The following is a 6,149-nucleotide window of genomic DNA, read 5'->3' as shown; positions in this document are numbered from 1 at the left end:
AGGCAGCTGCTGGTAGCTGGTGCTGCCTGGACAGCTTGTTGCAGGAGAGCACCTGGCCCTTTAGAAATTATGTGGTCGTCCCACGGTGGTTTGGCAGCGGGAGTTGGAGTTTTTGCGCCCGTGAGGGTGGCACAAGTAGTTGTACACAGAGAGCAGAAGCTCAAGGCTGCAGCACTGTGCCTTTCCCGGGTGCTCCTCTGAGGGCATTCACTCGGTTCAAGGCAGCCTGAAAAGAGAAACTTAAAAGAATTCTGTTTGTTTTCACTCTTGCAAACACAAATCCCTCTTGCAACACTGGCAGCCTGGCCCCATTGCCTTGACACTGGAGGTGTCTCCTCCAGTGGCCCTGCCAGGAGATGTAGGCTTGGGTCACCCTCAGAATACTCTTGAGAGGCAGCTGCTGCTCCTCTGCTGTCCCTTTGTTGACCTTAAGTGGTACCCCAGCTGATCCTGTCCTTGATGTAATTTGGCCTTTGGGCTCAAACATCTCTGCTGCTGTTCCCGCTGTTTGAAATTCTCTCTCCACTTCTGGCCTTCCATTCTTTCTGTAGTACCTAGGAAGCCTGTAGTTGTGTTATAAACGTCTGCTTTAACATTTTTCATGATTCCATAACTTTCAGTTTCTTCTGAAAAGGCTTTTTTTCCCCTTGCCTCTGCTTCCACAGAGATTTTATCTCTTCATCTGAAAGAGTTCATAGATACAGAATTTGCAGTTTTGCAGATGCTTTGCCAAATACAGCCTCTGTACCGTGCTGCGAGACGTCACCATCATCCCCCTCATCTTGACTCACTCTGGCTGTGAGTCGTGCTGGGCAGTGTCTAAATGCGTCCTGCTTGTGTGTGAGGCCTCCATATCACTGAGAGTGCCCACGTCTCTGAGCTGGCCTCCACTTTCTGTTCGTGAGATCCTCTCTTCTCTCAGGGCCAAAGGTTTCAGTTCTCTTCAGCTGCTCTGCTTAGAATTAGCAATGACATTAAAAACTAGCTTGAACATACAACAGTTTTAAAGCACTGTTGATAATGGGATGGGAGGAGCTGAGCAGTAGGGACCGAGGAAAGGAGTGATTTTTAGAGCTTTACAGGGCACCACCTCTGCCAGCTCTCATGGGAACCATGGCTGTGTGACCTCTTGGGGTTCTGAGTGCAGATGAGGTGTCCCTGCAGTGCGTGACCTCAGACGGACTTTGTGACAGTGGTGATGTAACCTTAGGTGGGACAGCCTGACTTGTGCTTACCTCAGCACTTCACTGCCTTAACTGATAATTTCCCCTCAACCTCTAGCAAAAGTATATTTCTAATCACATTACTCAACCCCACTTCTGAATGACACAGATTTTACTTTGTCTTATTTTTAGAACTTTTTTGTGGGGAGATGAAATTTATTGCTTCCTTCTCAGGAGCACCCAGGGACTCTGAAAGGAAAAGGTCCAGGTAGCAGCAGAGTCCCTGCTGACGACTGAGGTTCTTTGCAGATACAGTACAGAACAGGAGTCATGGTGAGCAAAGAACAGAGTTTCCAAGTCAAAATTTCAAGTAATTTCCAGATCTCTGGACTCCCCACCCAGCAGCCAAAGCATCATAATGGGCTTCTGTCCAGAAGTTATCTTGAAGAATATTGTTCAGGGTGCAAAATCAAGTGCTGCAGTGTTGAGGAATGTCCTTGTAGCCCCAGTTCAACTTGTTTTGAATATGTACTCAAGGTGTAATGACTAATTTTGTAATTGTATGCTGCTTACTACCTGTAGCCCAGCCACAGGTACTGCACATCAATGGTGATTCTGCTCTTGGGGTTTTGTCTGTTCCTTATTCTAAGTTGTATAATTTTAGCCTGTCTGCAAAACTGGGAAAAGACGCAACCATGTACCTTGGGGTGGGAGAAGACAGGACTTTGTAACACAGTCTAAGGTGCGTGCTGCCACAGCATACAGAATTTGGGAAACTCTGGTCTCCCAAGCTGGTGTTCTGGCCTTTGCACGCTTGGCACCCCATTGCCAGAGATTAAATATCCATCACAGTCATCTTGCTCACATGTTGTGGCAAGGTGTTCTGCTTTGCATTAAAAATTGATGCTGTGCTCTAGTTTCCAGATCATTTTCATTTGCTTGCCGTCTGGCTCAGCAGGAGCTCCTCTTGCTTCCTTGCCACGCCACTCTTAACCCACACAAACACCACAAGCCTGCCCTCAGACATGTCCTGCAGCAGAGCAGGTGAGAACACTGACAGCCAGAGCCCAGCTGGAGAGAAGTAGTGGTTTGAATGACTTGTTTGGTATACTGCAGAGCTCCTGTGCCACACAGGTGTGGTGGGAGGTCAGAGCTTGCTTAAGCAGCCCTTTACTTGATAGTCCTGGTTCTTCAGGGGTTGGTGATCCAACCAAAAATGTATTCGTATCAATGATTTTTGATATATCAGGTCACAGACAAAGCAAAAGAAGCTATTTCTTTTTAGAGTGAGAAGATGCCTCTTCCTCCTGGGAGCTATGTGACGTTAGCAGGTGGAGTGCAGAAGAGCTCTCATGTTTCCCACTTTGTGAAGCTCAGCTGGGGAACTCTGGGATCTGCTGGGACAAGCAGCGTGTCCTATCAAGAAGCTCCAGTGATCAGCATTCCCTGGTGGGAGAAGGCTCCTCTCCTCTGCACCATCAGCTGGGGGTTTGCCCTGCTTGTTGCGTTGTCCATTCTGTCAGGATTCACAGGATCAGCTCTGCATTTGCTGGAGCCACAGTCCCAGCATTGGCACCATCTGGCTCAACAGGGCATTGTTTATTCCACCCAGGAATGTGCAGGCGAGCAGGGACCTCGGGGAGCTTTACAGAGCAACATGTTCTGCTCTGAGCAGGGAGAGGGAGTGTGGGTGGCCACAGCTCTGAAGGCTGGTGGGAGCAGTCAGGGTGTGCTGGTGTGCAGGTAATGTCCTCTCCTAGAAGTATGAATGAGGACAGGGCAGGCTGTGCAGATGCATTGGGGTATGGAGGAGGGAAGGAGGGCTGTCCAGATTTGGAGAACACAGGGAGGAACGGAGGAAAAAGGTAGAAATATCTTAGTACATAGTTAATAAGCTTCTGTTCTTGACATCAATGGTGTGAGAAGCCAAGCGTAACTGCTGGTTCCTCCCACTGTGTGCTGGGTACTAATCCTGCAGCCTAGAGCACAGCAAGAGCTGCAGCAGATCTCTTGTCAAAGCCAGTCCTCCAGCAGCTGAAGGATGCACTGAACTGAGGGGTGTCTCTGTCACTGGGGTGGACTGTGTTTTCAGTGAACAGACACTGAGCTACAATGAGTGGAAGGGGGTGTAAAAAGACCTAGGTGAAATGCAAGGTGTTTTTCAATTTTTAAGAAGATCACTGACAGCATTCATTTAATAATTTTAATATTAATTTCTCTAATATTTTTGTGACAAGCTTGTCTTTGTACATTTCTGGGAATATGACCATTTCTGGTCTACTGCTCATGCAGGTTCTAAAGTTTTTACAGAGATTGAGACATCCACTGGACAAGAATCCACTTGTCCCTCTTGTGCAAATCCTGCATGCCTGTGGAAGCCCACATGGCATATTTTGGTGTGTTTGGTGAGATGTTAGTTTTTCAGTTGCAGTGCAGTCATACTCTCCATAGTCAGTTCTAACAGTGCTGCTTCTTGAGTGAGAAGCTGGAATGTATTATTTAGTGGAGAAATAAGTGGCAATAGCACCTGTTAAGTTTGGTTTCCTTGCTGCTTAATTTGTGGCATCCGTCCGTTACTGTTTTTTATCTCATGGTCTGAGCAGTGCTTTGGGATAGGAGTGGATTAGCTGCCCTCAGACCCTTTGGGTCTCCCTTTTTGCTGGGGTTGTTAATATGTCTTGTAATCAGCCTAAATGGCCTCTTCACATTGCTGCCTTATCTCTTAAGTGCTTAAAATCCTTGCTTCAGTATCTTTACTAGTCCTGCCTCCGTCTAAGTGATGGTACTTCTAGCAAGTGCCTGACAATTACATTTGATGCTGGTGAGTCCATTATTTGGGATTTCTTACCCTGCACAATTTCAGCTGTGAGAAGAGCAGAGATAGAAGAAGTTGTCAGACTCTGTGTGCAAATGCCACTTCTTGGCTGACCCAGTCTGTGCTGAAGATCTCAAAACAATATTGTAACAGAGTTAATAGTTATCATTTCATTCTGGTCCCTGCTTCCATCAGCCCACGCTGGACCAGATACACTCCAGAGCTAATTGCAAAATGGGATAAGCAGTCTTCCATGAAGGTGATGTTAGTGTGTGCTGAGCATGCATGCATGCGGACTAGGGGCAGTGATTAATGTCCTGGGAATCCACTCTCTGCCTTGCTGCACAATGCTGTTGTGTCAGGCCCAGAGCTCGGCAGCAGGCAGGCTGTGGTCAGGCGCCAGGAACACGTTACCTGGTTTGTGCAGGATCAGGCAGTGAGACAGAGCCTGTGTGTTCTCAGCAGGGCGAGTTCCTGCTGCGCCACAGCTTCATACTTGCACAGTGAGGCTCTCTTTGGATGCGGCTCTGCTGCTGGGCGGGGGCAGGAGCCCTGAGATCCACAGTCCTGAGCTCCCCCAGCCTGAAATCCCAGAGTTTGCTCGGTTGTGGCACAGCTCTCCCTCCTTCCCTCTGGCAGGCAAGGATCACCCATCCTTGAGGTGAGAGGTGCTTGGCCAGCTGTCAGGAGCCGTGACTCACAGGGGATCACAGGCGGAGCCCTGCTCTCCCTGCAGTCTGCTTTTCCTTCTGGAGCCTCTGCGTGAGCTGTTGCTGAATGCTTGTTTTCTAGGGTGGATCTGGAAGAAGGTCGGGTCCACTATTAAGAGTTGGAAGAGTATGAAGGGTTGGACTCAGTAAGTTTCCAGTCTGGAATATGCTGGGAGGCTTCCTTCTCTAGGTGGGGGTTTGTAGAAAAGTTTGGCAGGCAGCACTACAGGGAGTAAGACAAGGCCAAGGCCTGGAAAATGTAATATTTTGTGTTCAGTTCATGTCATGGAGCAAGCAAGCTCCACAAGACTGATTCACTACTTGCAAATACAGGGGCATGCTGTGTATACTCCAGTGGAGTCAGGGAGTGATCTTGCTCTTCTTGGTACTGCTGAGGGAACATGAGCCTGTTGGGATTCTTTTTTTGGCAGTTTCAGAAGTTGCATCACACTTTCTTACAAGTTGCCTCTCAGGGAATGCTTTGGACATGAGTAGGTTAGTGGTTTATTATAACTGTAATTAATATATACATGCTGGAACTATTGCAGTCCTGCCTGTCCCTCTCTATCTTCGTCTCATTGGAAAATCTTGCACATTTTAATGATGAGTCCTCAGAGCTGCAGGTGTGTTAAAGGAAGTGACACTCCTGTTCTCATGGGTGGAATCAGTGGCAGGGCTGCATTCTCAGCACCAGTGACTGTAGCAAAGCCAGGTTTGAGTCTGCAGCACACTTACTGTAAATCTTTGCATACCTCTGCCTATTCTTACATTACATCTATGACAGAAGACATACAAGAAATCTCACTGTACCATCATGTGCTCCTGGAGAAACTACCCCAAGGCAGCAGTTATGCCTGCAATATGTTTTTCCCTCTTTGTCCAGTGCTGCTGTGAATTTGAATATTCAGAGTATGGCAAGGATTTCTGGGAAGCTGAGCTCAGCTGGCAGCCTGTCTGGGGGTGGAGGGCAGCCTGGGTGCCTGCAAGGGGCTGCTGCTGCTGTGCCTGTTGCTCCTGCTCCTGTTCCCATGAGAACATGCAGCAGCACGCCCCAGGCACCCCACCTCAAACAGCAGAAGGATCCTTACTTGTCTTTAGTATTTTTAAGCTAATTGATAGCTCCTCCATCTTTTTCCATGCTCCACATGGTCATGTTTTTAATACTGTTACTCCTTCTGCCTCAGTGAGTTTCTGCTATCCTGAACTGCAGCTCTTTGTGCTCCTGATTCACTCCAGTCCATTCATCTCTTTTTGGTGGCAGAGTGCTGTCTGCTGCTGGATATTGGGCTCTTTGTTTGTACAGCCAGCACAAAGCTGGTGACAAAGGGACAGCCTGTGTCCCAAGGAGCCCACGTGCGATGGGGAAGGCAGTGGAGAGCAGTAGGAGTGACAGACAGACAGGATGGCAGAGGTGAGGGTGGCCAGGGGCACAGCATGCTGGCTGCAGCAGAGGAATGGCTG

This window comes from Geospiza fortis, unplaced genomic scaffold (genome assembly GCF_000277835.1).
Source record: "Geospiza fortis unplaced genomic scaffold, GeoFor_1.0 scaffold130, whole genome shotgun sequence".
Lineage (NCBI taxonomy): Eukaryota > Metazoa > Chordata > Aves > Passeriformes > Thraupidae > Geospiza > Geospiza fortis.
The sequence above is the reverse complement of the archived record's forward strand: the minus strand, read 5'-3'. Positions refer to the sequence as shown.